Source organism: Ambystoma mexicanum, chromosome 2p (assembly GCF_040938575.1).
Source record: "Ambystoma mexicanum isolate Mex_15411 chromosome 2p, UKY_AmexF1_1, whole genome shotgun sequence".
Lineage (NCBI taxonomy): Eukaryota > Metazoa > Chordata > Amphibia > Caudata > Ambystomatidae > Ambystoma > Ambystoma mexicanum.
Window position 1 is genome coordinate 513,109,896 of NC_090923.1, and position 24,284 is coordinate 513,134,179.

Here is a 24,284-nt window from a genome sequence, read left to right on the forward strand (position 1 = left end):
CCCATTTAAGCAGAACGAAATCCGGTGAAAAAATGACCGGCTGCAAGAATAACACTTGCACAGGTACTTTCTGCACCCATAGCAAACATCAAAAGCTGGTACCCATGAATATATGCAGAGTAAGTGAACATATATCTTAAAGTGAAATATACAAATGTAGTTCATTTGACCCCTTAGAAGAAAGTGTGCAAGACAAAATAGCATTGTACTTTTAAAAAAAAGTAATGAACACCAGACAAATAACATGAGAGAGGAAATGTTCCAACAAATATGCTGGCAAAGTATAAAAAGGTGCTCACCTTTTAAACACAGCAATCTGTCATGAAACATTCCCTGGTAAACAAAATCCCAATACGAAACAAGTGCTTTGCGGTCTTGTGGGTAAGCGTCTGCACTGGTTACATGACAATGTGAGTAAAATCCTGGTAGCCAAATACTTGAGCAAGCTTGCCAACCCCATGTGTTGTGTCCGACCCTCTGAAACAATGTTACGCTGTCCACCCACATGTGTCCTTTTCTTATGCCCTGAAAAGCAGCCACAATCAGGGGAGAATAATTGCACCAGTGTCCAGGATTACAAACTCTCTTGCGACATCGTGGGAAAATACTCATGATGTACTTGCCCTCTCATCATTTCCCCTCCTCAACCCAATGTCTGGCTTTCAACAATACTGAATATTACACATCGCATAGTGTCACTCAAATATATAAATCCTTATAGAACTATGTTAGGCAAAAAGTGTACAAGTGTGGCATTATCCCCGCCTGCTTAACTGGTATACTACACATACCAGAATGCAATTCAGCAAAAGGCAAATAAATTGTCACTGAGTGCAAAACTGTCAAGGACTGACAGTAGAACAGTTTAAAAAAATAATACAGATGTCTGGAGTTATGAGATATATAAAACTAGGAAAGAACACAGCATTTGGAACTGTGGATTGTCTCCCATCCATGCAGGAACCAGGACCGACCCAGCTTAGCTTCAAAGCGAGGAAGGATCCAGCCCCCTCAAGCAATGCAGCTCATAGTGGTCTTGTAAGGAGGGCTCATTTATTGGGCAACATAGCCTGAGGGTGCTGGCCCCTTCCTCACTTTGTAGCTAAGCAGGTCGGTATCAAAGAGGACCCTAAGATTATGGACCATGGGTGATGGTGCAAGAAGGTCTGGCAAGAAGGAGAGGGTTGGGCAGGGATAAAATTGGAAGTTGGGAGAACGAGGACTTCTATTTTTGGCAAATTTCAGTATGTGGCAGAGGAGAGCCATCCAGTGACAAATTGCAGTTATACAGTTTGTAATCTGTTCGAGGATGGTTGGGGTGTAGGAGGGAAAGGATAAAGAGAGCTGATAGTGAAGCAGAGTCATGAGAAGAGATCCTGGTTTCTGTGAACGAAAGAAGTGTAAATTGAGCGTGATAATATTCAAAGTGTTCACTGATGTAGGAAAACTTGTTGCAGAATGATTGTGCATTCCAGAGGCCAAGTAGAAGAGTGGTACACATGGTCTTCTGGCAAAGCAGGATGTGGCCATCAAAAGTACTCTAATTTCCATTTTAACCAATCCTAAAGTATCCCAATGCACATCTAGGCAGAGCTCTAAAGTATTGCTTCTGCCATGTCACATGTCGACTAACAAGTGTTCATATCTTGATCATGAGTTACTGTATGGATGGGGAACACACTGTACCTGTAAACATATATTTTTTTAAAATCATGTATAAAAGATTGCAGGCTTTGAGAACTCACAATGTTTTTAGTCAATGCGCAGTGAGATAACATTTTTTACTGAGGATCACATACTTTGGTTAAGCAGCGTACTACAAGCCCCTTGTTTTATGGCTGGTCTCTTGGTGACTGTTGTGAAACATCGCACGACCCCAACTAACCGCATTTAAGCAGCACAGAAAGGGGTAAAAAACGATCAGCTGCAAGAATAACATATGCCCTGGTACTTTTTTCCCAATAGTGAAAATCAAAAGCTGGCACCCATGAATATATGCACAGTAAGTGACCATATATTTTAAAGTGAAATATACAAATGGAGTTCAAATTACCTTCTCCTTTTAAGAAAGTGCACAAGACAAAATAGCATTGGACTTAAAAAAAAAGTAATGAACACCAGAAAAATAACCTAAGAGAGGAAATCTTCCAATGATATGCTGGCAAAGTATAAAATGTGCTTACCTTTTAAACCCAGCAATCAGTAGTGAAATATTCCATGGAAAACAAAATCCCAGTACGAAACAAGTGATTGTGGTCTTATGGGTAAGCGTCTGCATGGGGAACATGACAACCCGAGTAAATCCCCATGTGTTGCATCCACCATCTGAAAACAAGTTAAGCTGTCCACTCACATGTGTCCTTTACTGGTGCCCTGAAAGACAGCCACAATCATGGGAAAATAAATGCACCAGTGTCCAGGATTGCAAACTCTCTTGCCACATTGTGGGAAAATACGCATGACTTACTTGCCCTCTCTTCAGTTCCCCTCCTCACGCTGATGTCTGGCTTTCATCAATAATCTGCTTTATGAAGCTAACTTGAAAGGTAGATGTACAATAGTGTCACTCAAGTATATAAATCCATATACAACTATTTTAGGCAAAAAGTGTACAATTGTGGCATTATTGCCCCCAGCTTGACTGTGAGACTACACATACCAGAATGCAATTCAGCAAAGGACAAACAATCTTCTCTGAGTGCAAAACTTTCAAGGACTGACACTAGCACAGTTTAAAATATGAATGCCCATCCATGCAACCAGGACTGACCCTGTTTAGCTTCAAAGCAAATAAAGGGCCAGCCTGTTTCTCTAAGTGGTACTCGTCTCATTTATTGGGCAACATGGCCTGAGGAGGCTGGCCCCTTCCTCCCTTTGAAGCTAAGCAGGGTCTGTGCTGGTTACTGCATGGATGGACAACCTGGATGGCAACATGGCCGGTGATTTATTTACCCTCAACGTCATTATAGCTTTAAAAATATCTTTAATAAAAAACCTGTAACAACGGGTCCTGAACTACACATACCCTTGGCTATCCATAGTCCTTTATAGCCACAAATATCAGAAAAACAACCAGAAATCGTTTTACTCCTGCCCCCCAGGACCTCACCAAGTGTCCCACTCATCTTTGCCAGCTCCCCCCCACTCCCCAGATGGACTCCTCACCTCCCCTGCCCTCTCCCTTTCCCACCATAACACATGTGGTTTCTGTGATGCAGTTTTGGGGTTTGCTATGTAGGTCATAGCCGAGGCTACAGAAAGCTTTGCATTGCAAACTCTGTCACTAGACCGACCCCCTCCAGCTCCCATATTTCAGTTGGTGTCCTCTAGCCACCCCCACCTCTAACCTGATGGTATTTGCATGTTTTTGACCTGAAAATAGCGTTTTTACTGTGTTTCATTTTCCCATATCCTCGGCTATAGATACAGTTACCGCTTGCATGGAGAGGAAAACAAGATGGTGGCTTTTCCATTTCTAAAAACACCCGGTTTTGGGTAAATCCCAGAGATATAGCAATCTATTTTTGAGAAGGGGGAACCCCATTCTCTGTCAAATATTTAAATAACTACTACATGGAATAACCCCAAACCATGCATGGATCGCGAGTCAACGCTTCGTGCCCAAGAAGTTTTGAACCTGGTCGAAATCCGTCCAGCGGTTTAGGCTCTGCGATTTGACACACATGTACCTTGTTTGTCTATGGAAAAAAGAATGGGAAGTAGGCCGCAATTTTGGAAAAATAAATGTTTTTGTCTTCTTAATAACTTTTATTTTTTAATGATTCTTTACAGAACTCTGTTACTCGATTCAAAAGCTATTAATGATAGAATTGTGAGGGGTTCCTATGGGAGTCTGACTCACCTTAACTATAGGGCGGTGACCGCCGCCCTATAATATATATATATATATATATATGTATATATATATATATATATTATATATTCAGTAAAAAAACTTATGTTACTAGCTTAAGTTGCACTACCAAAAACCTATGAAATTCCGAAGAAAAAAAACTTTGTTAAAGGGACGTTATGGTTCCAAGTAAAACCGGAAAACTCCTGAAATTCGCCAGATATGGTAAGCTAAGCAACCATAATTCGCGCCACCACCGTGCACTGCTAAGACCAACACCTAGTACATCAAAGATGACATCACAAATGTCATTGATGACATCACTGATGACATCACATGTCTGGCTCCCCCTTTTTTCCTTTACTGACATATCTAGTCCACATGGTTTTCTTCAGTAACAGTCAGGAACTAAAAATTTAAAAAGGTACTATATTTGTAGATTTATCCTTCAAGTATGTTCTTACAGTAATTCCCTTAGGGTCCAGTCACATCATATGAAACATATACATAGGGGAAGACACAAGCTTGAAAGACAGCAATGCTTTCTGTGCATGAAGATAATCAGTGGGGTTATCAGCACTTTCTGATAGTTCTGTTGTTTCTTTATTACTGTACTTTCCCTGTATATGCTCATATTTGTATACATTGTACTCACACTGCTTTCCTTAGGGTCGTATCACATCATATAATACATATACATAGGGGAAGTAGCAGCTTTGAAAGAGCGCAATCATTTCTCTGCATTAAGATAATCAGTTAGGTTATGAACACTTTCTGCTACTACTGCTGCTCTTTTGCTTACTTCACTTTCCCTGTATAGACTTATATTTGTATGTGTTGTTGTCTCTTTGTGTTTTGTCTGTAATAATGCAATTATGTAGTAAGTGGGTTTCATTAGCTACTTATTATATGTTTCACAGTACGCAAAACTCTAATAAGAAAGCAGTTATCATTTCACTGTTCAAGATGGCAAGATTATGAATATTGCACCTCCATCATGTATGCTGCACACAATGCCAATGTTTCTACATGAGTAGCTTAGTATACTGGATAGAACTTCATAATAGAATGTTATTTATATCAGTGCATTGCTTAATGCACTAAGTAGCTCATAATATTTATTCCAATGACCCTTGACATTTTTTTGTCAACATTGTAATAACAATCCCTAATACACACTTTTCATGAAAAGTGAATGCACATGTGATGTCATCAGTGATGTCATCAATGACATTTGTGATGTCATCTTTGATGTACTGGGTGTTAGTCTTAGCAATGCATGGTGGTGGGGCGAGTTATGGTTGCTTAGCTCACCATAACTGGCGAATTTCAGGGGTTTTTCGGTTTTACTTGGAACCATAACGTCCCGTTAACAAAGTTTTTTTTTCTGAATTTTATAGGTTTTTGGTAGCGCAGCTTAATCATAACGTCCGTTTAAAAAAAGTTTTTTTTACTGAATTTCATAGGTTTTAGTAGCACAACTTAACCATAATATCCGTGACTTTATATACATGTAACATAGAACATACTGAACCCCCAGCTAGTGTTTTTGATGTCCGCAGACTGTGCATATGTCCGCGGACGGAGCGGACAACAGCAACACTACCCAAAAACTCAGGGGGTATCTTAAATTATTATATCATGCCATATGAACAGTGCACAAGTCAAAAACCAGCACACAAACACATTAGTAATAAATAAGAAGTGGAACCTATATATCTAACACATCAACTATCCATTTAAATATAATATGTACTAAAATGGAATATACCAAAAGAAGAAAGATAGGCTTCCAACATAATTACCTCACAGAAACTGCACAACTAGGAGCAACAGCAGATCTACTGACTAGTAAGAAAACAACTTACCAGAAGCTGGTATGTGTACTGCATTTTTCTCATATATTTCTAAAATGTCTGTATTAGGTACAATAAAAGTAATATATTTCTTTTTTTTAACAGAAATGTCCAGTACTTTGCAGTGGCTTGAGGAGAATGTCCCACATGAGGAAATGTCTGAAGATAGTGATATTAATGGTAGACACTTCTCTATATAACCAAATTAATAAGCATTACTTTATGTACACTTAACATATATATATATATATATATATTTTTAACATACCATACAAACATTGAAAATAGTACACAAAAAGATACATTGGAAAAAACCCTCTTGCGCATAGAAGAAAAAATTGACATGCTCATGGCAAATTTCAACCATTTGCAAAACTTTGTACCACATGTACCTGTCCTCCTTCTCCATATCTCAGTCAATTATCCCCAAACCCTCTCCACGTAGAAAAATGTTTTGATGAGACTTCCATCCCCCTCATCTCCTCCTATCCATCCTCTTGAAACCCTCAGTTCCCCTGTGTTTATGTTAGTTTCTGCTTCCCCTTCTCTCTCATAAATTGTACATCTATATATGATAAAACAAAAATATTATATGTGTTTTAATTCAGTTCCTTTTTGTGTTTTTTAAAAAAAAAGGCAGTTGGGGTGTCCGTGGACAGCGCGGGTGTCCAGGATGTCTGTGTTTAACCAAAATGGGGGTGTCCTAAGGACACTATACCTGTCCGTACTGTCCGCAAGCAAAATGGAACCGTTCTTAGTACACACTCGGTGTCCGGGATGTCGGTAATAAACCAAAATGGAGGTGTCCTAAGGACACTACACCTGTCCTTACTGTTCACAGGCAAGTTGAAACTGTTCTAAGAACACAATCGGTGTCCGGGATGTCCGTAATAAACCAAAATGGAGGTGTTCTAAGGACACTATACCTGTCCGTACTGTTCACTGTAATAAACCAAAATGGAGGTGTCCTAAAGACACTACAACTGTCCCCACTGTTCGCAAACAAAATGGAACCATTCTTAGAACATACTCGGTGTCCGGGATGTCCGCAATTAACCAAAATGGAGGTGTCCTAAGGACACTATACCTGTCCATACTGTTTGCAAGCAAGTAGACACTGTTTTAAGAATACACGCGGTGTCCAGGATGTCCATAATTGGGCAAACGGGGGTGTCCTAAGAACACTATTCCTGTCTGTACTGTTCGCAGGCAAGTTGAAACTGTTCTAAGAACACACGCGGTGTCCGGAATGTCCGTATTCAAACGAAAATGGAGGTGTCCTAAGAACACAATACCTGTCCGTACTGTTCGCAGGCAAGTTGAAACTGTTCTAAGAACAAGCACGGTGTCTGGGATATCCGCATATGCAAAATGGGGGTGTTCTAAGGACACTATACCTGTCCGTACTGCCTGAAGAACATCTACGCACATTCACACCACACCCGTTAGTTCTCCGAACATCGCGCCTGTCTGTAACTGTTTGTCTCACTTGTGTCGCACTTTTAATTAGTTTCAGGACCCAAACACTGTCCATACTCAACCGTTCCCATGCATTTGTTTTACTGCGGACACCCGCTACCTTCGCAGAAATATTTGCGGCGCCATCATGTGACCGCACCCATGCTGAGCATGTGTCCTGAATTGCGGACACTGTCCGGGTCCCTATTCAGGCAATCCACAGTATTTTATAGTAAACATTCACCATAGCACATGTCCCAGACAATGACCCTGACTTTCTACAAACTTTTTGGAACTTTTTGAGCCTTTTTTGGGTATTCGATCTGTCCGCACACGCACCCCTATAAAAGGCCACACCCCAGAGCTCATCCTCATTGTGCTTTTGGCTATTTCACAAAGCATTGTCTACTTTGGCTGGCATTTTGCTGCTCTTGCTGCTGCTTTCCATCAGATGTTGAGACAGCTGGTGCTACATCTGTCTCAACATCTTCCCCACCCCCTCCACCACCACCACCTCCCCAAGGGCCTGAAGAGTGGAACAGACGTGAGGATGTAGAGGAGGAGGATGAAGAGGATGACGAGGATGAGGTAGTGGAAGTCCCTACTACCAACACTCGCCGTCAGTCTTGGGTGTGGCGGTTATTTACCAATCATGGTAACGCACCCAAGGCGAGTGCGAACAAGGTTACCTGCAACCAGTGCAATATGGTGCTGAGTCACGGGAGTCTTGGTTCGTACAGCTTTGGTGCGACAGCTATGAAGCGACACCTAAGGTTGTTCCACGGTGGTGCCGTTCGCAAGGTTGTACCTTGTGAGGAGCGTAGTAGGTTGAGTTCCTCTACTACATCCTCCATTTCCGCTCCTCTGACCACAAGATACACTCCTGTGGGAGAGTGCCTCCCTCCAGCTGCCTCACAGGCCATTCACAATGCTGATGACCCTTACCTTTTGAGGGTCAAAGTTTTGTTTATGTACTGCGATGCAGTACTCTGCAGGGGGGAGAGACTTTGAAGTGCTTTCGAGACTACGTTCTCAGAGCACGAGAAGACCTGCCCACTACCTAAGTAAGGCCCACCCTACATCTTCCTTTCTCCACCCGCCCTTTCTTTCCCCGTGGTTGATGTACCCCCTTACCTTCCTTTCATCTCCTCTTCTAGTGTGTCGTTTGTAAAAAAACAAAAAAAATATAAAACAACAAAAATCCCCCCCAAAAAAAAGCTCTTATCAGAGCCGCCTTTCACAGTCTAAAAATAGAAGTGACAAATAAATGGAGCAGGGCCCTCTGCATTTTTCTTTTAAAAGTCTGCGGGCAGTTCGCGAACATCAAAAATTTTGGGGTGCTGCCCCATCAAAATCATTGCACTTTTCTCTGGGAGGAAGTGGTGGCTCTGAAAAAGCCTTTTGGTGCTGTTTTTTTTGTGTTTGAAAAACTTGAAATAGTGAACACCTCCTGCAAAATGGATGGCTGTAATTCCACAAAAGGACGCAATGCATTTTGTACATTACTCAAGAAATCTGATTACCAGCATAAGTAAGATGGACTCCATCTCTGCGAAAAATGTATGTGCTCCGAAACATAATATTTTCATTGTGAAAAGAGGACATGCCAACATCTAGAAAGGCACAAACAGCCTTATTCCGCCTTGCTTTCTCCATTTGTGGACCAAATGAAGAAGAACGCAGCCAGATTTGTCTCTGCGCAATACGAGAAAATATTACTTGGGAATTTGGAAACATGTCCATGACCTTCCCAAGTCCTTCTTTCATCACAAATTGCAAAGAAATTCCTGACACATGTCCTAAACTGTTCCCTCCACAGTTAATTATAATTATGTCTTGATGAAGCTATGTCTCCAAACTAGCACAGAGAGGTACGAAGTCCAGCCACTTCATTCCACGCACTCCATGCCAGTGCACTTCCACATGAGGGAATCCAAGATCTGCAGCTACTCCACAACGTTGTGCATGCACCTCCAACCAATGTATCCTTGAGTCTCCCAAAATCCGGACAATCTGTTTTCTGAAAAACACAGCCATAGCTAACTGTTCTTCTCTCAAGAAAAAGCCTTTCTGCCAAACACTCTACTTACACAACACACCCACTAAACTTTACTGACCAATCAATTGCTATGCTCATTCTCATTTACATGCCTCTACAACCCAAAACCCCTGTATGTAATATGCGATGTCCGCGGACTACCGCCATGTCCGCAGGCATATATTAACTTGGACATCCCTTCTACCATTTCCACTTCACTCTCAGTGCCATTCCCTCATTGGATACAGCTAACCAGTCACTCAACCATCCACCAATCACATCCAAGACCTCTACATCTGACTCCATCATCAGAGTATAACACTTCAAGTGTACTGCTGATCACTCTGAGTACAAGTCTCATATCATTGGAAAGCACCTACTCCAAAAACTACTGTACAAGTCTTCAAGATTTCTACTTGCAGCTGCATGCATATCCACATGCATGAATACAAACTACAGGTATGCATATTTTCTGCACAGTACATGTACAACTCTTATAAATGAATATGCACAAGACTAACTACCACTTAATCTTTATAGCCTATAAAATGAACTTATTGTCATTTATTCCATCTGCTAAAATCAACTATCACTTCCAAACCTGTCTGCTATCTATTTTTTTTTTACACACACACACACACCTATCTAAACAATTATAATATCAGAAGATGGAAGAAATAACAATATAATTGTGGAAAAACACTTAGTAGTGTATCATAAAATTACACACAGCCTGTAAAATGTCATGCATCTTCGTACACTCACACATATAGGGCCTCATTACGACCCAGGCGTTAAGGGTTAACGCCGTCGTTAACCCTTAACGCCTATTCTGATTTTAACGGCTGCTTTTAGCAGCCGTTAAAATCCATGGCGCTAACCTGCCATGATGCTAATTACGCCACCGTAATTTACGGTGGCGTAATTAGCGCCTTCCCCACTCCCATTATGCCCTATGGGGCAAAAATGGGAATGGGGAAGGGAAAATGGGAAATGGGGATTTACCGCCCCACTCACCTTGGAATGGGGCGGTAAATCCGCCATCCACCATGGTGTAAACTTAGTTTACACCATGGTGGTAAAGTTGGCGCAATTAGCGCCTGGGTTGTAATGACCCCCATAGACATTATCATTGAAATGCTCCCAGCTGTAATAACACCACTAGCTGTAACTCACATCCTTCTACTTTATTACCCACAGCTTCACAAATACATATATTCAATGCTTTTCTATACAGTTTCTACGATTTACCTAATAAAAATTGCAAAATAAATATGACATTATTTATTCTTTCTCTTAACATTCTATAACACAGCTTTAAAAAACCAAGTGAATTTCATATACTTAATATTCTACTCATTTACAAAGCATGTTGAACTAACATAATATAAATAAAATATAAAGGCTGCACATAGTCAAATCAAAGTGCATACATACACTATGTTCAGAAATCAAATAAGAATACTACTACAAAGACATAAAAATGAATCTCTCAATTTACATCACTGCTATAAACACACAAAACTACTGACTTATTTCTTTTACAATTACAGTGAAGACCACTCTCCTGGAAAACAGCAACATCTAAACTACAAACAGCAACTACAAAGAGACCTGCTCATTACACACAAAAAAAGAGCAAGTACAATACTACCTTAGTTTCTCTGCCTAGTCTTTAAATCTCCCCACAATCGTGTTCCCCCTTATCTCTCCTCTCTCTCCTCTCTCCTCTCTTTCTACACTCCCTCCCAGTCCCTTCAGTCTGCTGACCACTTTCTTCTCACTATTCCTCCTTCCCCTTGTGCCACATCCTCTTTCCACTCCTTCCATCTCTTAGCCGCCTGCACTGGAACTCCTTACCTCTCTCACTCCGCTCTATTTCTACGTTTTCCTCATTCTACACTTTCCTCAAATCTCTCCTTCTCCATTCCCCAACATGAAACCACTCCCACCTTCTTGCCACTCCCCCCCTTGCCTTACCTTCTTGATCATCTCCCTCCCCTTCCCTCTCCCCCATTCTCACCTTTAACCCCAATCCGTTTCCCTCCTCCTCCTCTTCCCCACCCTTCCCTCTCTCTCACTTCTACTGCACTACTCTCCTTCTCCCCTTCAGTTTAATTGGTCTACCTACTGTTTTCTTGGTCTGATTCTCAATTTTAAATTGCTTCCTCTGTTACTGTTATAATGTTAATTGTTATATGTATCATCTTGTTATTAAAATATATTACTGAAACACACTGTGCGGGTGATTCATGTAATTTGGGCACCAAAAAAACGAAGATTTGTGTACCATTCTACCCACAAATCACCATTTATTAAACAGGGATTAGCACACAGAATGGCACACAAATCCCTGTTTTTCAGAGTACAAATAACATAACTCAGCCACTAGAATATTAGTATTACAAAACAAAGAAATGTTTTAATGTTATACCATTTGATTTAATATTAGTGCTTATCCTCACCACTAGCTCACTTGCTACTGTCATCTGAACCGCAGTTGGTAACACACAAATAGAAGGATGGCCTTCCCAACTAATTGTAGCTGCCCAATGCACAATAACACCCCACCACATACATCTTTACCATCATGCTCAGACACTCATGCACACAGCACACATACATTGCACAACAGCCCAACCCATACCTACTATTTTTTTGTTTCAACAGACCCCACAGAATGGCTACCAGAAAGCAAGTCCGTAGAAAGGAACACAGAAATAGAGCAAATGAAAATAAACATATCCAAAATAAGCATCCATCTCTAGCAGAGTTTGTACCAAAAGTTCAAACAAAACAACTAATGCAGTCATTTAGCAAAACTAAACAATCTTCCAGTACAGAAACTTTGCCTCCTCTATCAAAATGTAAAAGAAAACAGAAAATGATTAACAGAAATTCAGCTACCACTACTGCTAAAACTGCTCCTATAAATCTTGATATAGTAGGAAGTAACCATACCAAAAAAAGTATATTAGCAAAAATGTTCCGCCACAGAGTCCTTCAGAATCTCATACAAACAGGAGACAAATCATGCACAACCCTTAAAAACTACCGTAGAAAATTAATCTTAGAAGCTTTGATAGACAGTGCAATCCTACTCAAAAGAAAGTTATTTATTTTAGTGTTAAACAGAATGAAACCACTAACAAAACTAAGTACTATATTACAAAAGAGGCTTCTCAATAAACGGAATGTCAACAAAAATAACTTCTTAAATATCTGTGGAGGTGAATGGAGTCAAACCACAAGCACAGAACCATATTACAATGAAGAAACATACAAACAAAATCAAACAAACACAATTGCCATCCATAGCAGTGGACGAGTTTATGAAAAACTTAATAATACCACAATGGAACAAGAAATACTGCTTACAAAAATATCCCCAGAAAACTCAGAACCAGTTCTCCATTCGACTGAACCAGAACGTCCAGTATACAAATGGTCATGCACGTCAATGTGTAAAATTGCCAAAAAATCTTTCAAATCTTTACGCCAGTTCCTCAATCAATATGTGAAATGCAAAGACAAAATCAAATTAAAACTGCTGAAAAATATGGATACCTGTCCAGTGCGAAAATACACAGGACTGCAAGGACTTTCACTGGCCTGCATTTCAGGACCTATTTGCAAAAGCAGCTTCCATCATATCAAAATGATATCAACACATCATTGAACTATAAGAAATCTAGTCTATAAACTGTACTATGCTAAAAGTCCTGCTTTAGCACTAGCCAATTTAAATAACACTCTTCCACATGGTACAGCCAAAGACCTACTAGAAGAAATTAACCATATCCAGAGTAAATATTTTGGAAGTGAAAACCACTTACAAAATGCAATAGCTTTACAACAGACTAGCAACAATTCTGCACATGGCAAACTTCTAATACACACATAGTACATCCGCTGAAGTACCAAACCATGTGTGTGTGTGTTTCTGCAGAACTTTTTATAAAAGTAACAGAAAAACTATAGACATAACATACAAAATAAAAGACAATGAAGATTCCAAATGGTTTGAATTAGCTCTCTACCTTATAGCAGAAAACAAATATGAAATACCTGACCCCTTAACACTTTGCAGTTACTGCGCTACACAACTTGTCAACAATCAAACTCCTTCACGTGCTGTCACAAATAATTTGGAATTATTCCCTCTACCAAAACCCCTGCAACACTTAATGCACCCATTTCAAGCAATAATACACCTTCAACCAAAAACAGCAAAATTACCTCCCTCTGAATTGGTGAAAGGAATTTGCAGCAAATTAGTATATTTACCATTAGATCTAAAAGAAAATGTGCAACATTCAATAGAACAATCTTTAATTATCTTAGTAAATGGTGTACCTACAAAAGACAAAACAATTTGGCAACAACTGGTAGACTTACATAAAGTTAGACAAGCCTCGCAATATCTAAAAGATAAAAATGAATACTACAAAGAAATAAATATTGAAGAAAACTTAAGGGAAACAACTGAAATAATTCAAGAGTCACCAGAAACTGGTCAATTTGAACTTCTAAATCCTGCTACAGTATCCAATATTTTAGACCATTATACAATTCATCCATTACACTCTAATGACATCATAGAAGATGCACTAGAAACGTACCAAATGCGACAAACGAAAGCGTCACCAATCAGCATATGGGGAAAAAAGTATAGAACCACATGCTTTTCCTCTACTCTTACCTACTGGCAAAGGAGGAAGGTACAATGACAGACCCACTTAGATAACAGCATCAGAATACTGCTCATTACGAAGGTATTCTGAAGATCCCAGATTTAGACAAAATGTGGAATACATATTCCACCTACTCTTTGAAAGTGAACTAGCAACTCTATGTTACGGAGTTGCACACACATTAAAATCTGGAACCCACTTTCAAAACATGCCAGCTACGCAGTTCCGACGTCACGATGTACGTTGTATGATAAGAAACCTTGGCCCACCTACTTGGTTTGTTACATTAAGTTGTGCAAAATATGCATGGGAAGATCCACATGATTTCCTACACATATCAAACAAAAACAAAACAAACATAGATATACTAACACCTGGAGAACTTTGCTCTCTAGATCCTGTTATGTTTCAAGATATTTCCATCATCGCTTCATTGCTATCCTGCACTTTATTTGTAATAAAACTGTTCCTGCCCTCAGAGAAGTGGAACACTTCTTTTGGAGAAAAGAATACCAAGCCAGAGGAGCACCACATATCCACATGCTTTTATGGATTAAAGATGGTCATAAATTTGGTCAAGACAGTGATGCCACTGTGTGACAGTTTATCAAAAAATATGTCACTTGTGAAATTCCATCAGAAGCAACAAAAAGTGATCTTCATGCACAAATTCTACAATTTCAAAGACACAAATGTGGCAAATATTGTTGTCGCAATTACAAAAAGAAAGGGAAATACTACACCAAATGCCATTTTGGTTTCCCTAGACCGGTTACAGAAACAGATGAAGTGAACAATTTCATGTCTTCAGTTAGACATAGTGTTAAAGGTAAATCACCTAAAAATACATATTACATAAAAAGAACAGAAGAAGCAAAATATAGCAATGATTACAATGCAATCATTGCCCTATTGTGGTATGCAAACATAGATGTGCAGTACATTGCAGACAATTCCACTGCAGTTGCACGATATGTTACAGCCTACTTAACCAAAGCAGAAACAACAGAGCTTCAAGACCTCTGGAATGACCGGTCATTAGACAAAACACTGTCTCAGAAATTGTACAGCTTGGGCATTAAAATGCTCTCCCATAGAGAATGTGGTTGCTATGAAGCTGCAGATCGTTTAACCGCTACTGCTTTGTATGGAAAATCAGAAAATATAGTATGGCTAAGTCTTGTTCCTGCTAAATCTAGAAAAAGAGTTCTCAAATCATACAACGACATAGAAACAATAGCCAAAAATGATCCTAACAGCTAAGACATTTTGCCAAACAATTTACTAGACACATACTACCCAAACAGAAGTACCACTTTGGAAACCATGTGTCTATACCACATAGCCCAAAACTTCACATACAAAAATAATATAAAACCTGATGAAAAAAGGTAGATACAGAGTGACAAATTGTGAAGGCAGCTAAGTAAAACTTACCAAATCAAGTTTAATTAATCATATCAAATTGTCATTAAAAACTCTGCAACATAAAGAACTATATTACATGTCCCTGCTACAACTCTTTAAACCATGGAGAAAAGAAGAAGAAATACTAGATAAATATGACTCCTATGAAGACGCTTTCGAAGCAAATGAAAGCACCATCACCGATGTAAACTTTACACAGTACAAAACAATGTTGCACAATGAACAGCAACACGAAGAAGAACTCTAGGCCCAACTAGATTAGGACACTCCTGTCAGTAGTTAACCTTATGTAACAGGAAGCCAAGAACCACTGGGACAGGCACTAATAGCAAATGAGGCAGAATTAGCTATGACAGAAGTAGAAAACACCATGTGTCCGTATGAAGATACAGAAGACTTAAGTACACTACAATCAAAACTAAACAATGACCAGTGTAGCATTTTTCAAGAAGTAACAAAAGAAATTGCACATGATGTACAACATGAACATAAAGAATGTACCTGCCAAAATTACAAACCTATACTGTTATACGTCAGTGGTGAAGCTGGTTCAGGCAAAACATTCTTAATCAAAATCATCATCCTTTAACCATTGACAAACAACAAACTGTCAGCTGTTGTAACTGCCCTCCACAGGTTTAGCTGCCTACAACATAGGCAGTGTCACTTTACACCGATTACTACTCCTGCCAGTAGAACAACAAAACAAATTAGAATACTACAAACTTTCTACAGAAGCTGCAATGGAACTACGCAGAGTGTTAAAACAAATGAACATGCTAATAATAGATTAAGTGAGCATTGTATCCAACCTAATGATGGCTTTGATTCACCTCAGATTACAAGAAGTAATTAAAACAAACTATGAAGAGCTCTTTGGAGGAAAATACATTATTGTTTTTGAAGATCTTCAATTGACACCAGTGAAAGGTGAACCAATTTTTAAAACCTTAGGACACAAACTCTGCCGGAAAACTGTTGGACATAGGAAATGTCAACCTTTGGCAACATTTCCAATACAGAGAATTAACAGAAAACATGTGACAGTATGCAGACCTACACCAACATTTTAAAAAGTATTAGAGTTGGTGTACTATCTCAAGAAGCACAAGCAATATTAAAAACCCGGCACATCCATGCACTTTATGGCTACTGATGTTATGGAACAATTAATGCACACAAATGTCAATTGTATGTCCTTAATGCCAACTCTTGCAAGCTGTTCCAAATTCAATGAAAAAAGAAATGCAACCAATAATTGAAGTTTCCACAACAGACAAACTGGACATACATGGTATGACACTACCCATGTGTCAACAAGCCACAACAAGACTAAATACCTTAGAAAATTCTATCCCTAACACAGCTGGTTTGGAATAAATATTAAAATTATCCTTAAACTGTAGAGTAATGCTTAAAAGTAACCTTGACGTGGAGCAAGGACTAGTTAATGGAGCACTGGGTACAGTTGTTGGCTTTCAAACATACCCACGTGACAACAACATTCAGTTTGTCAATATTCTCTTTGACAAACTTTCAGAAGTAAAAAGGATAGGGTGCTCAACAGCTCGATTCCTTCTCTTCAAAGACATGCATGTACGCAGAGAACAATTTTCTCTAACTCTAGCATACGCAGTAACCATTTACAAATCACAAGGTCTTACCCTAGACAAAGCATTGATAGGTATTGTTAACACAGTCTTTAAAGAAGACATGAGCTGCATAGCACTATCACGCTTACGTACACTTGATGGTCTATTTCTGATGAACTTTGATGCGTGAAGTAAACGCTGATATTCCTTGCATTTTAGAATACAATAGACTACGTTCACTATTAATCCCCATCTACAAACATATCCTGTTCCACAAAAAAGAAAACATTGTAAAAGAAAAATAATTCAAACAGAAATGCAACAGGATGTCACTGCAAATCCTCCAAAGAGACAAAAAGAAGCGAATACTTCGTCAATGATGACAACCAAAGAAGAACCTATTACTCAAAGTAACTCAGGTACTTCTTCACAGAAGCAACAAACACTCCGAAAAAATGACTTGGACACAGACCTATTTGGTCCATTCAAATTTTCAAATATAACTGGTGTAAATTGCTACGCAAATGTAGCAATGAATATTCTATTTCAATTACCACCAATTGTTGACAACATTTACTTACACAGTACTGACCAATTGTGTTTGCAAATGTTAGTACTTCATAGAAACGCGACAAACAATCCTGACAACACGTATAGTGTTCATGGAATAAAACAAGAATTGGACTACTGTGCTGGAATTGTGAAATTCACTATAAACTCACAAGAAGATCCACAAGAATTTCTAATGTACTTAATACAAGTATACAAGTACTTGAAAATAAAAACATACCTATAAATGACATTTTCCAGATTTCATTCATGTGGAAACATACATGCACTCTCTGCAACAATGTGACACAGGAACAAATCCCTAATGAGTGCTTCGTGTATGTATCCATACCTAATTGTGAATCCGCTCCATTTCAGCAACTTTTACAAAATGCAAACCATGGTAGATTATGTACTACCTGCAATTCAGATAATCGATCCACCTTACTAATATAAACACATAGTGAATACATAACACTAATGCTTCTACGTTACAATGCAGATGGTACCAAAAACAACTGCAAGCTGACTGGATTCACACATGGTCAAGTATCACTTGGTAAGAAAACCTTCACAACAATAGGTATAATCTACCACGCAGGAGCCACAACCAATGCAGGTCACTACACTGCATATATTAAAAAGAAATGTGGATGGTTCAAATGTAATGATAGTACCATTACTCGAAAGCAGAGATTACCAGCAAATCTTACAAACACTTATTTAATCTTCTTAAAACCAAAATGTAATAACTAATCTGTATTTAAACATTAACAAAACTTCAATTAAAAAACTATAACTGTTTCAATACGCCAACAGGTATCTAACTGCCCCAAGATTCTACAACAACCAAACAGATAAATGAATACCACTGAATTATACCAAGAAATAGACAGAATACGCCAACAGGTATCTAACTGCTCCAAAAATATGCAACAAGCCAACAGATAGAACATTAGCCAGAAACAACAAATGAACTCTGAAAACAAACAAACAAATAGACTGTAGCATAACAAAAAAACGTTTTTTTTTAATCCGACATATTTTTTTTTCACAGACCCAATGATTTGAAAAACAAACACAGAAACTGAGCAAATAGCACAGTACACTGGTTTGTAATCTACTAAATATGAGGGTCAAAATGAATAAACAATGTCTATTATTCAATGCTACAAGTCCTTACCAACTACCAATATTAACGTGATCTTTTCTTTTATCACAGAAATTGACAAAGAATATATGTACTCCAGTTACCAAACCAAACAGTAAGTATATTACAATACGTACAACTCATAAATACTGCTCCATAACACAACCATTGAAGCAAACAGTGCATATAACTTTGGTCTTGGGTGCATGGCCCATGCACCCAAGACTCTAGGACCTAGCCACAACCACTGCAGCATATCACACCCTTGGTAGCTTATAACTTCAGTACTTATAACTTTGGTCTTGGGTAGGCCCTGGCCACAACCACCGCAGCATATCACACCCATGGTAGCTTATAACTTTGGTACATATAACTTCAGTCTTGGGTAGGCCCTGGCCACAACCACCGCAACATATCACACCCATGCTATCATATAACTTTGGTACTTATAACTTTGGTCTTGAACTTTGGTCTTGGGAACATGACCTTCGGCCATGCACCCAAGACTCTGTGCCCTGACCACAACCACCACAGCATATCACACCCATAGATCACACCAATAGAATCAAACATTTTAACTATGTCATATGGGCAATTTTGATGTCCACGGACACCGTGTGTGCTCTTAGAACAGTTTCAACTTGCCTGCGAACAGTACGGACAGGGATAGTGTCCTTAGGACACCCCCGCTTGCCCAATTACGGACATCCTGGACAAGGTGTGTGCTCTTAGAGCAGTTTCAACTTGCCAGCAAACAGTACGGACGGGTATAGTGTCCTTAGGACACCTCCATTTTCGTTTAATTACGGACATCCCAGACACCGTGTGTGTTCTTAGAACAGTTTCAACTTGCCTGCGAACAGTACGGACAGGAATAGTGTCCTTAGGACACCCCCGCTTCCCAATTACGGACATCCCGGACACCGTGTGTGTTCTTAGAACAGATTCAACTTGTATGCGAACAGTACGGACAGGTATAGTGTCCTTAGGACACCACCATTCGGGTCTGTCCGCGGACACAACAAACACAACAGGGGTGCCTGCCACCTAAATAGATGCAATATTTGACCCATCTCTTACTCCCCCACCCTCCCCAAACAGTCTTTCACGCCAACACACTTGCCAAAATTGAATTTCTCCACCATTTCTCACCGTGCTGTCCGCGGACACAAGATGGCGGGGGTTCCCAAAAATCTGACGTACTCCATGCTCTTCACCATCCAATAAGTGGACACGTTGCATGTCCGCGGACATGACGCAAGCCAATTAGCCAATCAGGATACTGTCCGCAGAGTTAACAGAGAAGTGTCTCCGCGAACTGGACATAGATATCACTAATTTTTTGTGACCTACTTTTTGGTCATTTCTTAAAAAGTTTTTTTTTAAAATGACCAAAATGTAAGGCAAAAAAATTAATGATATGTCCGTTCGCTTCGCGGACGGACTTCCCGGTTCGCTCCGCGGACAGTGCCCTGATTGGCCGAGCGGCTTGCGCGATGTCTGCAGACATCTGACATGTTCGCTGATTGGACAGCGTGGTGCATGGAGCGCTTCAGATTTTCTGTGGCGCCTGCCATCTTGCATTCGCGGACGAGCGGGGACAGCGCGGTGAAACCTGGATAAAGAATTGTATTTAGTGGAGTGTGTTGGTTTGTAAGAGTGTTTGGGGAGGGTGGAGAGTATGAGATAGGTGCAATGTTGTATTTCTTTATGTGCTAGACGCTTTTGTTGTGTTCGATTTGTCTGCGGACAACACGGCTGTTCTGAAATGTTCGTAAATAAGCAGAATGGATTTGGTGTCCAGTTGAAAGTGTTCTAAGAAGAATCGTGGGGTCCTTGAATGTTCGCAGGGGGTGTCCTGAAGACGTTGTCTGTATTGTTCGTTGTCAAGCTGAAAGTGTTCTAAGAACACTTGTGGTGTCCTGAAATGTTCGTACATAAAGAAAATGGGGGTGTTCTGAGGACGTTGTCCGTATTGTTCGCTGGCAAGTTGAATGTGTTCTAAGAACACTCACAGTGTCCTGAAATGTTCGAATATAAACAAAATGGGGGTGTTCTTAGGACGTTCTCAGTATTGTGTGTCTGCTTAGCTGTAGCCAATGAGGGAATGGCACAGAGAATGAAGTGGAAATGGTAGAAGGGATGTCTAAGAGTTATGCAGTCTCAAACCCCCCCCTGGGAAGACTAACAAAGGCCTACAGGTCGGAAATTGTAAAAGCCAAAAAAGCATTCTATGGGAACAGAATCTTTAACTCTAAGAACCCAAGCAAGGAATTGCAAAGAATCATCGCTAAATTAAAGTCGCCAGATTGCTTAACTCCCCCGCCACTTGAATCCCAATCCCTATGCAATGCTTTAACTGAACATTTTCACAACATATCTATCGATAGACATAGTGCCATCCATAAAGGCAGCCGACGAAGGGGATATTAGCAGGTTAGTTATACTGACCTCTCGTCTCCCTTTCATACCGTTGATTTTGGGATACTTATCTCAAGACTCTCTGCCATGGTCCAGGTCTTAAATGCCTCTCTGAAATGGTTTACCTCTTTTTTTTAAGTGATTGTTCTAAACAGGTTAAGTTGGAGACTTTTACCTCAGATTTCCTGGCAGTCCTTGCGCCAGAAATATTCAGTGCTGGATGGTTGACAACAAGCTCCAGCTCAATACAATTAAAACTGAGATCATCTTGTTTGGATCGAGAAAATAAACTGGCAACAACTCTGTCACAGGTGTCTTGTCCTGAGCTTTTTGAGACTCTGACCTCATATACCTCAAAGGTTAAAAACCTTGGCTGGACCTGGCAGGCAGACTTTAGCTGTAACCAACAGATTAGTGATACAGTGAAATCTGTACACTACCAACTCAGATTGCTAAAACCATTATTACCATTGATATCGTCTAAAGATCGTTCCATGGTGGTCGGTGCCTTGGTAAATTCAAGGCATGACTACTGTAATGCATTGCTCATGGGAATTCCAAAGAAACAAATTCAGCGCCTACAGGTTGCACAGAATTCGTCCGTTAGGCTGATTTTTTCCCTGCCAAGAAGCTCACATATCTCGCAATTTCTGAGAGACCTTCACTGGTTGCCTGTACAACAAAGGGTGCTGTTTAAAACCCTCTGTTTGATTTTTAGGTGCACTCAAGGAACAGCCTTGAGATACCTGGTGTCAAAAATCTCAGCTTACCAACCTGAACGCTGTTTGCATTCATCTAAACAAAGACCTTTGAAGGTCCTCCACTCAAACTCTTTTACTTGGGGTGGTTTCGGACGAAATGTCCTAATAAAAATTACCAACCCCACCAAAAGACCTAAAACACACACCACGAAAAGTTCTAACTACCAAAAGTTTGAACCTTTCGTGGTATGTGTTTAGGTGTTTCGGTGGGGTCAGTATGGGGCTAGGGTGGTGTACACCGCAACACCCCACTGACTACAGTATGTGAGCGGGCTGTTGCGGGGGACACCCCCGCAGCTCACCTGAGCAAAAAATGAAAAAAAAAAGCCCGGCGGGCTGCAGGGGTTCAGTATAGTGAACAGGGGTTGCGGGGGACACCCCTGTAGCTGCCCAAAAGAAAAAAGAAAAGGACCCCGCAGCGCCGGTTCACGATCACAGAAGTGAAAGGGAACCGGCACTGCAGGGACACAGCGCAAAGGTAAGTAAAGGTACGTAGGATGGTCGGGGTATGTTGGGGGTGTAGGTGGGGTGTGTTATGGGTGTGTTGTGGGTGTGGTGGGTGTGTATGTATGTATGGTTTTCTATTGGATGTTCGCATGGGACATGTACCAACATTTGCAGTGCGTACATTTCCCATGCAAACATTTCTGTCGCAGATTTTTCCGTGACAGAAATATCAGACAGATCCCTTTGGGTGACAGTCGCTTCTCTCATGCAACATATGAGCTCAGCGAAGCTAAATCCGTGCTAGAGTTCTGATGAAAATGTAAAACACATATTTTTATTTAAAACATAGCAGCTTATGTCGGTTACTTTTCTTGCTGAACTATTATCTGTAGCCAGATGCAATTTTTATGCCCGGTTCCTTACGGATATACACTATACAAAATTCCCAAATACAAATACAAATCCTCTCTAAAATAGTAATGATGCCCCCTCCCACTCCCTGCCCACCTCCCGTACCCTGTCCCAAATCCCAGAGCTTCTCCTCGTTCTCCTCAATCTCACACAAGGAGTTGCTCTTGCTCCTAGCACAAAGACACCCATCAGTATCCCCTGAAGACCAATGCCCGCCTACTCTCCTCAAAAGCATCCTAACAACAACCTGCGCAGGCAGCATTGCTTGTGCAGTTCTTAACCAATCCCTCAGATCATGAATCATCCCAGAAGTCTTCAAAACCTCCTATATCACACCATTCCTCAAAAAAACCTATGTTTGACCCTCTCATTCCTCCGAACTAGCAGCCCATTTCCAACACCCATTTCATGACCAAATTCATGGACCACACAGCATACAAGCAACTCTGACACTTCACTGAAGCCAACAACCTTCTTGACTAGGCCCAGTCCTCCCTAGTATCCATTTGGGATGACCTAAAAAGAACAGCGGATGCGGAAGCATGCACCTTACTTTTTCCTCTTGACCTCTCTGCCACGTTCGGTACTATTTACCACACCATGCTCCTAGACAGGATACACTCTTCAGGAATTAAGGACACTACTCTCACATGGATCTCCTCCTTCATCTATAATCACTGCAAATCATGCTACTCCACCCTTTCACCTCTAAATCCCACCCAGTGCAGAGAGGGGTCCTACAGGCAGCATCCCTATCCCCCCTACTTTTCAATGTATATCTTAGCCCACTCCCCGCACTCATCCGCTCCCACAATATCACCTGCTACAACTATGCAGATGATACCCAGATCATCCTCAAAATCACAAAATCGCAGGCACCTTCCATCTAAATCTTTCCTCCTGCCCCTCTGATATCGCCCACTGGATGATGACCAACCACCTCATCCTCAACCCTGGAAAAACAGAGTTCCTTGTTTGTGGAAAAAACACCCTCTTTCCCCAACCTATACCCTGGCCTCACTCTCTTGGTCTCTCCCCAGTGACCTATACTTCATTGAAAAACCTTGGATCCACACTAAACTCTAATCTATCCCTCCCCCAACACATCAACTCCATATTCAGAACCTGTTTCTTCCACCTACGCATCCCCATCTTCCCCTACCTCACCTTTCCACACCGAATCTCTGCCATCCTCACCATCATGCTCTCCCGCTTAACTATGCAAATTGCCTTTATCTAGGTGCCCTGGGTTTCCAACTTAGGAAACGCCAAACAACCCAAAACGCTGCAGCCCGCCTGCTCATTGGCCTCCCACCTAGAGAACACATCAGCCCCACACTAAGAGTCCTACATTGGCTCCCTATTGGTTGACAGACTACCTTTAAAGCCATGTGCATTAGTCACTGTGCCATCCATAACACCTGTCCCGAATTCCTCCAAGACAAACTCACATGCTACTGACCCTCGAGGACCGTCAGATCCAGCACAGCACTTCTAATAGTTATCCCACAATATAACTGCACCAGACTGGGTGCATGCTCCTTCTCTATCCAAGCTCCTACCATCTGGAACTCTCTCCCTCTCCACATCCTCTGACAATCAACTCACATTCAGGAAACCCCTTAA

At 40.6% G+C, this 24,284-nt stretch overlaps 1 protein-coding gene across 4 annotated transcripts in view; it reads right to left on the reverse strand.

Moving 5' to 3' along the window:
• Positions 1-24,284, reverse strand: part of HRH1 (histamine receptor H1) — a 1,870,597-nt gene that overhangs the window by 1,643,993 nt on the left and 202,320 nt on the right. The window lies entirely within an intron of this gene.